This window comes from Microcaecilia unicolor, chromosome 2, assembly GCF_901765095.1.
Source record: "Microcaecilia unicolor chromosome 2, aMicUni1.1, whole genome shotgun sequence".
Taxonomy (NCBI): domain Eukaryota; kingdom Metazoa; phylum Chordata; class Amphibia; order Gymnophiona; family Siphonopidae; genus Microcaecilia; species Microcaecilia unicolor.
In genome coordinates, this window is record NC_044032.1 from 347,281,196 (window position 1) to 347,293,454 (window position 12,259).

Consider the following 12,259-nt stretch of genomic DNA (forward strand, 5'->3'; position numbering starts at 1 on the left):
CTGATAAGTCCCTTTCATCCTTTCTCAGTGACTTTGATGCCTGGCTTGCCTTCTTCCATGATCCTTCCTCCCCCTCTCTCATCCTTGGTGACTTTAATATTCCTGCTAATGATCCTTCCAACTCTTATATTTCCAAGTTACTCGCTTTAACGTCGTCCTTTAATCTCCAACTATGCTCCACCTCCCCCACTCATCAAAATGGTCACTGTCTAGATCTCATCTTCTCCTCCAACTGTTCACCCTCTAGTTTCCTTGCCTCCGATCTTCCCCTCTCTGATCACCATCTTATAACTTTCACACTTAAATCTCCTCCCTCCCAGTCCCGTCCTATCCTATCTAATTTATCTAGGAATCTTCACGACATTGACCCTTCATCTCTATCCTCCCATGTTTCAAACCTCCTCTCTACTGTGGCACCATCCACGTCTGTCAACGAGGCTGTTTCTTCTTACAACAATACTCTATCCTCTGCCTTAGACACTCTTGCACCTTTGATGACCCGCCCTGTAAGGCGTACAAAACCCCAACCTTGGCTGACTTCTAATATCCGCTACCTACGTTCCTGTACCCGCTCCGCCGAACGCCTCTGGCGGAAATCTCGGGCCCTTGCTGATTTCTTACACTTTAAGTTCATGCTGACCTCCTTCCAATCTGCTCTTTTACGTGCCAAACAGGATTATTATATCCAACTGACCAACTCTCTTGGCTCTAATCCTCGACTTCTCTTCACCACATTGAACTCTCTCCTCAAGGTGCCCCCTCCCCCAACTCCCCCTTCACTATCTCCTCAGACCCTTGCTGAATTCTTTCACAACAAGGTTCAAAAGATAAACCTTGCTTTCTCTACCTCACCAGCTCTCCCTCCACTAGTCCGTTCCCCTCTCTCTCCTTCCCCTCATTCCCTTTCCTCCTTTCCTGAAGTTACTATTGAGGAAACTACACTTCTCCTTTCTTCCTCAAAATGTACCACCTGTTCCTCTGATCCCATTCCCACCCACCTTCTTAATGCCATCTCTCCTACTCTTATTCCTTTTATCTGTCACATTCTCAACCTCTCACTTTCCACTGCGACTGTCCCTGCTGCCTTTAAACATGCTGTGGTCACACCTCTCCTTAAGAAGCCTTCACTTGACCCTACTTGTCCCTCTAATTACCGACCCATCTCCCTCCTTCCTTTTCTCTCCAAATTACTTGAGCGTGCTGTTCACCGCCGCTGCCTTGATTTTCTCTCCTCACATGCTATTCTTGACCCATTACAATCTGGTTTTCGCCCTCTCCACTCAACCGAAACTGCGCTTACTAAAGTCTCCAATGACCTATTACTGGCTAATCCAGAGGTCAATATTCCATCCTCATTCTTCTTGATCTTTCCGCTGCTTTTGACACTGTCGATCACAGCATACTTCTCGATACCCTGTCCTCACTTGGATTCCAGGGCTCTGTCCTTTCCTGGTTCTCTTCCTACCTCTCCCTCCGCACCTTTAGTGTTCACTCTGGTGGATCCTCTTCTACTTCTATCCCTCTGCCTGTCGGCGTACCCCAGGGTTCTGTTCTTGGTCCCCTCCTCTTTTCTATCTACACTTCTTCCCTTGGTTCATTAATCTCATCCCATGGCTTTTCCTACCACCTCTATGCTGATGACTCCCAAATCTACCTTTCTACCCCTGATATCTCACCTTGCATCCAAACCAAAGTTTCAGCGTGCTTGTCTGACATTGCTGCCTGGATGTCTCAACGCCACCTGAAATTAAATATGACCAAAACCGAGCTTCTCATTTTCCCCCCCCAAACCCACCTCCCCGCTCCCCCCGTTTTCTATTTCTGTTGATGGCTCTCTCATTCTCCCTGTCTCCTCAGCTCGAAACCTTGGGGTCATCTTTGACTCTTCTCTCTCCTTCTCTGCTCATATCCAGCAGACCGCCAAGACCTGTCGTTTCTTTCTTTACAACATCCGTAAAATCCGCCCCTTTCTTTCCGAGCACTCTACCAAAACCCTCATCCACACCCTTGTCACCTCTCGTTTAGACTACTGCAATCTGCTTCTTGCTGGCCTCCCACTTAGTCACCTCTCCCCTCTCCAGTCAGTTCAAAACTCTGCTGCCCGTCTCATCTTCCGCCAGGGTCGCTTTACTCATACTACCCCTCTCCTCAAGACCCTTCACTGGCTCCCTATCCGTTTTCGCATCCTGTTCAAACTTCTTCTACTAACCTATAAATGTACTCACTCTGCTGCTCCCCAGTATCTCTCCACACTCGTCCTTCCCTACACCCCTTCCCGTGCACTCCGCTCCATGGATAAATCCTTCTTATCTGTTCCCTTCTCCACTACTGCCAACTCCAGACTTCGCGCCTTCTGTCTCGCTGCACCCTACGCCTGGAATAAACTTCCTGAGCCCCTACGTCTTGCCCCATCCTTGGCCACCTTTAAATCTAGACTGAAAACCCACCTCTTTAACATTGCTTTTGACTCGTAACCACTTGTAACCCCTACGTCTTGCCCCATCCTTGGCCACCTTTAAATCTAGACTGAAAACCCACCTCTTTAACATTGCTTTTGACTCGTAACCACTTGTAACCACTCGCCTCCACCTACCCTCCTCTCTTCCTTCCCGTTCACATTAATTGATTTGATTTGCTTACTTTATTTATTTTTTGTCTATTAGATTGTAAGCTCTTTGAGCAGGGACTGTCTTTCTTCTATGTTTGTACAGCGCTGCGTATGCCTTGTAGCGCTATAGAAATGCTAAATAGTAGTAGTAGTAGTAGTAGGTTGACGACGGAGGGCAGGTGGGACTGCGGCACTGGGCCCATCTTGGAAGTCCGGCCCAGGGAAATTTTGTCCCCCTGCCCCCCCCCCCTCTCGGCGGCCCTGAAAGGGGCCTCAGCACATGGCAAAAACACAGGGCCCCTTTTACCGCAGCTTAGTAAAAAGAGGGCCTTTAAGCAGTATGGTACAAAGCATAATTATACCTTTAGATTTCTAATCCCACATGCAAGGTAACTAGACCCCCCTGAGATTACCCTACTATTTCCAAACCCACACAACTGAGCCCTGTTTACCATTACAACTAGAAGCAATATCAGGGAACAGGCCCTTGCAGGGTTACTGGGCGACTGTTTCCAGACTCAATTAGCAGAACCCTGTTTAGCATTCAGTATATAACAGCTATTGATTCATTAAGGTTTACAAGAAATGATAGGGATACCTTGCCCAATCTGATGTAATGTCTAATGGTGAACTGCTCAAAAAAATGAAACAAGGAAAGGGAAAAATTCAGTTACCACCTAACACCAAGCACCTGTTGGGCTGACAGAACATATTTGTTTTTACCATCAGTCAAACAGAGATCTGAAAGGTCTATATTACCATATTCATCGGCAATTCAAAATGTTTGCCAACAGTATTTTGAAATACAGGCATATATTACAACTATATCAACCTTTCAAGGAGCCCTCTTTTTGTGTTTAAATGGGGAAAAAATTTGAAAGCTATATTGGTTCCATCTAACTTACTGCTGGACATCTGTATTAGATCGTCTGTGGCATCAAAGGGGCATTTTCCTTGTAATCATTGCAGTGTTTGCAGTTCTTTTTCTGGATATTTTTTTGATGCTAAATGGTCGTAAGATTGCTTAAAAGATTTTGCCACACATCAGACATCTCAGGTGATTTATGTAGTCCGGTGTCTGTGTAAATTGGTGTATATTGGAAAAACTATAAGACCTGTGAAAACCCCAATAATTGAACACCATAGTTGTCTACAACATTGGGATTTGAATACGCGAATGGTTTCACAGTGTTTTTCTTTCAATGATTTATGTTTTGCAACAGAGAAAGTAGTTTATACTTCCCCAAGAAGTGGGAATCCAGATTTTGTGCTTATGCAAAAAGAGATGCTGGATTTTTTTACCTTTCCTGTATTGTTCCAAATGGGCTAAATAAAAAGTGACTGACCAGTGACTTAATTCATTTTTTCAATCATGATCTGATTGAATTTTTGGTTGGGGAACAGACTAGTTTGTCATCAGTTTGATATTATTGTGTCATATTTTTTTCTGAGACATAACAGTACTACATATCTAGTCTGAGGATGTCATCATGTGTTTTGATGTTCCTTTTAAAAACGGTGACTGTTTAAGCACAGCTTCATATTGAGCCACCCACAATAGATACAAGTTACATTTACACCCAGAAGGCTTAATTGATCAATACACAGTGCATGAATCTGCTTCAGTGATTCATCACTTTGTTTTCTTTGGCGGGCAGGACAGATATCACTTGTTTCTGCTGTGAGGTGCATTTCTGCCATTACATACTCATTCTACAGAATAAGCTTATGTTATGAAGGTCAGATTCCTAATGCAGGCACTAAAGCCAAAACATGGTCTGTGTCGAGTACAGTGAATTATTTTTTAAATAAAGAACTCATTGCCTGTTGTCGTCTCCACTATCTTATTCCTTAAAGCTAGAGCGGGTGCCTTCTTTGGTAGAAACATTTCAGGGGCAGTTTGTGGAAGCAGAAAGTAGGGTCTTCGACTGGAAGCCACCATGACTGCCTCTGACTAGTGTTCGTAAAGGGAAAGACACAGATGCATGCTGCGATTTGCTGCATCATTGTGAACTGCACCAAATATTGTTTAGCCCATCTGAGGATACAGGATGGTTATGATCATGGGAAGGGAGGCAGTGGAGTGGAGATATTGACAGTTCATGAGGCAGTGGAACTGAGGGGTATCACTGAACAGCTGGCATGTGTATATGGGGCAAGGAGAGGGAGGAGTGCCTGTGTGAGTGAACTGATACACTGTAGGGAGCCAGGAAGCCTACAAAATCCGTATCAATATTCAGGGGACTGTTGTCTGCTGCATTTCTCATCAGAACAACTGGAGGCCTTGAATGCACCAGTCACGACGTTGGAAGTTGAGACAGCAAAAAAAAAAAAAAAAAAAGGGGGGTGAAGGGCTGTACAGTTCCTGGCCCTGATGGCTTTAGTAGAGAATTCTGCAAACTTCTTCTTGATGAGGTCAGTCTACCACTGAGTGAAGTACACTAGCAATGGATACAACTAGAGAAATTCCCATACAATACTAAAGAGGCCCTAAACACAGCGATTCCCAAGCCTAGGAAGCACCCCATGAAAGCAAAATCATATCACACCATCTCACTGTTAAATCTAATCCAGAGGTTGATAACCAAGATTGTGGCAGACAGGCTGCCTCTCACACTACCAGATGAGGTTCATGAGTCACAGGTGGAGTTTTTGTAGGCCACACATATAGAGGGGCATTTTCTAAAAGAACCACCAAGTCAGAACTGGGACTTCCCATAATGTCCAAAAAATGTCCATCTCACAGCCATGTTCAAACAGGAAAATGACATCCATGTGGCAGCATATGTACGAAAATGGCCATGACCATGCAGAGCAGAGGGGCAGCCCAGTGGTCAGTGCAGTAGCCTTTAATCCAGGGCACCCAGGTTCATATTCCACTGCAACTCCTATTTTAAATGGTGAGCCCTCCAGAGACAGGGAAATACCTACTGTACCTGAATTTACCACCTCAATAGCCCTCAGGCTCATAGGTGTCTTTACTATTTAGGTACAGTAGGTATATTTATTTCTGGAGAGCTCACAATTTAAAGGTTAAAAAACAAATAGCTGAAATGGGATTTGAACCTGGGTCCCTGGTTTACAGTCCACTGTACTGATCTTCAGACCTCCTTGATACTGTGCTCATAATGCCCATAATACCTGATGTTCGTCAGGATGCATAATTTTCCTTTCTGGCATCATTTTTTTTTTGGGGGGGGGGGGGGGGACGGGACAGTAACCACTGGGGGTTTCATAAGGGGTAATACCTTAATCCCTCCAGTGGTCAGCTGCTCAATCATAACAACTTTTTGTACCCAGGATGTGATAACATTATAAGTAAAAACATCCTTCTTTTCAGACCTGCAAATTTCTTCCCATTCAGTAATCGCTGTTGGACATCCAACTTTTGGGACTTTCCTAGGACATCCTAATTTTGGGCCCACCCTAGTCAAGCCAAACACAAGCCCACAACATGCCCACTTGCTTTTTGGATACACTGTGGTATAGCGTGTTCAAATTCTGACAGGTTTGCCCATTCTCACTTCTGTTCTTCATCTTGAATTTAGAACCCCTACTGCATAGAGTTAGGGAGTTAGGGCATCAGTGGGGTACAGATGAGTTGCATAGAGCTCAAGTCTGCTGCATTCACAGATGAGCTGTTGGTGCACATCACAAATCCAGAGGGTTTGTTTCTCTGCATTTCAACTGAATCTTGATAAGCTGGAGGTCTTACCGACCTACCTGGCGGGCAGATATTTGGAAAGGAGAGGGGTTATATGGTCAAAGTGGTTTTCATGTGCCAGAAGTCTAACAGACATGTTTTGGAAATCTGTAATCTTTCTAAAAATTAGAGCAGATACCAGCATATACTGACTTGCAATAATCTAGTCGGGAAGCTACTAGGGATACAAGAGTGGTGCAGACCGAGTGACTCATCCAGATAGAACCAACCCAAATGCATAAAATGCTTATTTGGGTCTAAACGTGTATAAATTGGCATTTAAAAATTTATATTGCATAATCATCTAAGTCCCTGTAGTGGGATATATTGCCTATACCTATTTATAAGTATAAGGCCTGCATTGCCAAACTGAGGCCTATAAACCAAACTGACTAGGCCAGGAACCATCTTTTTAAGACAATAATGTCATGGTTGTTACAAGACTTCCTGCAGCACTGGATACAGACATTCCAAGGGACAACTGCTTCTCTCTCTGGTGTGAAGCTACAGGAATGTGATTTACTGGTATTTGGTAATCTTTGCTGAGCATCTCTTGTAAGGCATCAGCAGTACCAGCTCTGATAAGGAGGATCATCACCTCATTATATCATCTGCACAGGCTTTCTTAGGCCCAGCTTATAACTACCACCATCTGGTTAGTTCAGTGATCCTTCTGGACCAAAGCTTTGCCCACGAGCACATCTACCATGTACCACTGAATACTGCCAGTTAGCAGCTACCAGATAGCTGGTTACATCGAGCGGTATAACTGGCTATCCGCTGATTTTAAAACTGTGACCGGTCAAGTTTGGTGGCCATATTTGGCAAAGTGCAAACCTAGAATATCTTTGGCCGCTCTAACTGGCCAGCACTTAATATCAGCTGGGCTGGTTAAATTCTAATATTCTAACCGGCCAAAGTTAAACTGGATATTCAATGCCGGGCACCGGAAACAGCCAGACACTGAATAGCAGGCCTTAGCTGGTCTAACTCCCTTGGTCTCAAAATTGGCCTCTATATTACATAAAAACATAAGAATTGCCATACTGGGACAGACCAAAGGCCATCGAGCCTAGTATCCTATTTTCAACAGTAGCAAAGTCAGGCCACAAGTACCTGGGACGATCCCAGAACAACAAAACAGATTTTATGCTGCTTATCTTAGAATATGAAGTGGATTTTCCTAAGTCCATCTTAATAATGGGTTATGGATTTTTCTTTTAGGAAATTATACAAACCTTTTTTTAAACTCCGCTAAGCTAACTGCTTTTACCATAGTCTCTGGCAACAAATTACTCAGTGAAGAAATATTTTCTACGATTCATTTTAAATTTACTACTTTGTAGCTTCTTTGCGTGCCACCTAAGTCCTAGTATTTTTGGAATGAGTAAACAAGTGATTCACATCTACCTTGTCTCTTCTCCAAGCTTAAGAGCCCTAGCCGCTTTAGTCTTTCTTCATAGGGAAGTTGTCCCATCCCCTTTATCATTTCTGTCACCCGTCTCTGTACCTTTTCTAATTTTATGGAAAAAAGTCCAAAGTATTCAGAATATGACGCTTGATTAATTTTCTGGGCTCATAAAAATGAGAATTACACTCATCTTGCAAACACTGCATTTGCTTCCAGTGGAAGCTTACATTCAGTTTAAATTGTGCATTATGATTTTTTTTGTCTTAGTACTTTTATTACATTTTTATCCAGAACAATAAAACAATCAACAGCATTGGTAAATTTTAGCCTAACCTCTGCAGTACAGGATTATCAAAGTAATGAAGGAAAAAAAATGAGATATATAATATTATATGGAGCATTGCATATTATACCTATGAGAAGTAAATCAGAAGACTGTTTAGTCTTTCTTTAGATATGAATCAAGTGAAGACCATTTTGTCTTAAAACAAAAAGCGCATCAATTTTTTAGCATAATGATTTTCATATTGATATGTTAGAAAGAGTAAATTCCACCATTCTTGGTAAGTAACTTGGTTAAGGGATTTCCAATGTAAGAAAACTACTTTTAAGGCTAAAGTTAGCATAGTATTGACAAGTAAACAATCACTGTCCTTAAAGTATCACTAAAACATTGATCTTTAAGTATCACATATTTATATATCATAGGACCAGAGAGATGAAATATATCTGCCAATGTAGACCAGAGTCACTTAAATGTGATTTAAAAGGTGTCCATAAAGATCTGTATGAAAAAGTACACAGATTATATTGTAGATGGGAATCTTGAACATTTAAATATAGAGCTCCATATCTGTTCCCAAGTTTTGTCATTAATGGGTTGCTGAATGTCTTCTCCCCAGCATTTACGTAAGCCTAAACATTTAACAGGAGACTTGTTTGAAATGTATTTATATACATAAGAGGCAATATGGCCAGAGATTTGGGTTTTAACAGATATATCAATGATCTCAGGGGTGTGGGACAAAGTTTGGACTTTTAATTTACTTTTTTTCAGAACAGAACTCAATTGATACAATTGAGAATCTGTTAAAGAAAATTCTGTTTTCAAAGTTGAGAAAGATTTCCATGTGTGCTTAGTGGGATCAATAAAAGCATTAAAATCCCATATGCCTATATGTTGCTATTGAGACCAAGAGATTTTTTTTTTTAATCAATTAGGATCTTGGGGTTATTCCATATAGACATGTATGTGGCGTTAGACCATGGGGTGGTCAATAGTTTGACCAAGGAGATTAACAGTTTATGTGTGGTGTTAATAATGGGATTAGAGGCGATACCTTTAAGAAGATGCATACCCATTAAGCTGGAGGGTATTAATGGATTTATAGTGAATTGCTCAAAGAGTAACCATCTAGGCAGAGAGTTGGAGTTAGAGGGAGCAACCCATTCTACACCTTGATGAATAATAAAAGTTTTGTGATATAACAGGCGATCAGGAAAGTTCACGCCACCATGTAATTTAGGCAATTTCAATTTACCTAAGGAAATCCTAGGAGCTTTGGAGTTCCATAGGAAACCAACTAGACAGTAACTTTTCCAGGCTCTTATAAAAAGGAGTGAGGAAAACAGTAGGGGAATCATGCTTAGGGTATATGTACTTTTAGGAACTACCATCATTTTGATTAGTACCTAGCCTACTCCACCATGATAAATTTAATGGAAAACATGATGGGAGGTATTCCTCTAACTTGGCAATAATTTTGTCAATATTGAGTTTAATAGTGGTGAGAAGATCTGTGTCAAAGAGTACAACCAGATATTTAATAGACAATCCATTTAAGAGGATAACCAGGGATGGTAAAGGGGATACAAGTATCATGATTTTTAATATTTTATATGGTAATATTCTCTCTCATATGATAGAATTGATTGGTGGTTACTACTACTACTATTTAGCATTTCTATAGCGCTACAAGGCGTACGCAGCGCTGCACAAACATAGAAGAAAGACAGTCCCTGCTCAAAGAGCTTACAATCTAATAGACAAAAAATAAAATAACTGTTGTTTCTGTTCTTTTGAGTTAAACCCAGTACCCTCTAGTAAACTTATTTGCTGTAGATTATATACCTGCCTCTCTGGCTTACCATCATCAGTCACATCAGCTGAAGCTAGGAAGCCATTGCTGTTAAAATTTCTCAGTTCAAAGGGCCTTAGCTTCAATGCCATTTTTCTAGAGTTGCATGTTAATCATAATTAATAATGCAATTAATGTATTATTTATCATGATTAATAATTGTGTGCTGCCCACCTTCTCCTTCCCTCCCACCCCCCATGCATGGTCTGGCATCTCTCCCTCCCTTCCCAGACCTGTCGGTGACTCCCTCTCAAGTCCCCACCCCCACCCAGTGTACTTTTGAAAAGCAGGCAAGTTTTTGGCCCTGTAGTGCTAACAGCAGCTGTACTCAAAGGCTGCCTATGGCCTGAACTGCATCTTTTTCCATCCTATCCCTTCTGACATAACTTGCTGTTTTTAGATGGGCGAGAAGGGTCAGAGGACAAGGCTCGGTGTAGACTTGAGTACAGCTACCACTGGCACTGCGGGGTAGAAGACTTGCTTGCTTTTCAAAAGGTACACCAAGCAGGGAAATCCTTAAGAGGGATTTGAGAGGCAGGTCCAGGAGGGGAGGGAGATTCAATAACTCAACAGCATTATAAAACTCAATGGCTAAGTCAAGCTTTACCACCTCATCAACTATGTTTCCCTGGCACTATGAGGAAGCCTCTCCATTCCCACCACCAATGTAGATTTCTCAACCCCATAACACTCTAGGATGAAGGATTTTGCAGGCCTAAGTCCTTCCCCAGACCCCCACCTCCATCATGTGTCTCTTCCATCTCCACAGGAAGCCTACTCCATCCAAAGTTAGGAAACAGACAGTAGGAGAAAGAGGGGGATAACGGCGTCTTATCCTACCAGTACTGATTTCCAAAATGGTCCTGGCTGACCTTAATAAAGATGTGCAATAGGGATTTTATACTTACTTGTGACAGAAGGATGAGTCTGTTCAGACATTGTTGATTCAGGATGATCCATGAAGGGGAGATCATCCTCTTGTTTAACACTCAGTGAGAACACAGATGTTACAATCGGAAGGCCTGTTATTAGAAAACAAAAGGTTTTACAAAAGATCAGATAATATTAGATTAGGAAATGGATTTTAAGTCTCCAAGGGCCTCTTTTATTAAGCCGTGCTAGTGATTCCCAGCGCGACAAATAAATAAAGCCTGTTCAATTCCCCAAATGTTTGATGTGAATGACCCATCTTCCTGTGAACTGAAAATGCAGAGACTTACATCCAAAATATTTACTTACTCTTCGTGGGGTCATTCGGGTTTTGTTTTCCTTCCCACTCATAGTGTTGAGTGAAATATTTCTCATCTTCCTTTTTAACCTTGAATATATCATCAGGATTAGCAATTGAACAACCTGTTAATAAATAGAAAAATGACATTTAAATTATAATCTTCCCCGACACTGGGTTACATATTGCACAGTACAGTTGACTAGAGTGCAGCTGACATGTTATGCTCTTACACAGAAGTTGTAGTTCTCAGCAAGAAGTCAGAGGTAAATCCTCTCTCTGGTCTTCCCTGTCAAATTATTTTGTATAGAAAAGGGAGACCAACTTCAGCTGGTCTTGTATGAAGCCTCTAGTTTAAAAAGGTATACATTTTATCTTACAGCCCAAAGCAGCACCTTAGCAGTGGTGTCTTTCACTGGCTCCTACTGTGTATAGGATGGCATCAGATGCCAGTATTCAAATGTTAGGTGTCCACAGTATCTATAGAGCCCTTTAAATCCAAAACATTTACTTACTCTTCATGAGGTCATCTTGGTTTTCGTCTCCTTCCCACTCAAAGTGTTGAGTGAAATATTCGTCGTCTTCCTTTTTAACCTTGAATATAACATCAGGATTAGCAATTGAATAACCTGTTAATAGATAGGAAAATGATATTTAAATTATAATCTTCTCCGACATTGGGTTACACATTCTACAATATAGTTGACGTGTCATGCCCTTACACAGAAGTTCTAGTATGGCACCAGCTTTCAAATGTCAGGTGCCCATGTGATTTTTCCAACACTGATTTCATAATGTGCCTGTGCGGTAGATGATAGAGAAGACATATTTACCTCGTGACGTAAGGATGTCATGAATCTCCTTGATGACTTTTTTATAAAGCTCCTTCTGCCATTCTCCCAGAATGTTCCACTCCACATCCAAGAAATAAGCAGCAACATCCTTGAATGTGACTGATGCCTAGAACAGCAAACAGGACACCCTTAGTCAATTTTCATCATCATGTTTGAGTAATAGACCTCTATCAGTGAGATAAGATCTCCTGTAGATTATAGTAGGACGAGAGCTCTGTTCTCCCGCTATCTACTGTTTTGGATAGGTTTCTATGTTCACAGTGATACAGAAGAAATCTCACATGTTGACTAATTGAACCTTTGGAAGGAGAAGCAAC

At 41.7% G+C, this 12,259-nt stretch overlaps 1 pseudogene; it reads right to left on the reverse strand.

Annotated features, from left to right (window-relative positions):
- The window catches only part of LOC115463701, a 750,344-nt pseudogene extending 738,391 nt beyond the window's left edge, over positions 1-11,953 (reverse strand).
- Positions 11,954-12,259: the final 306 nt, after the last annotated feature.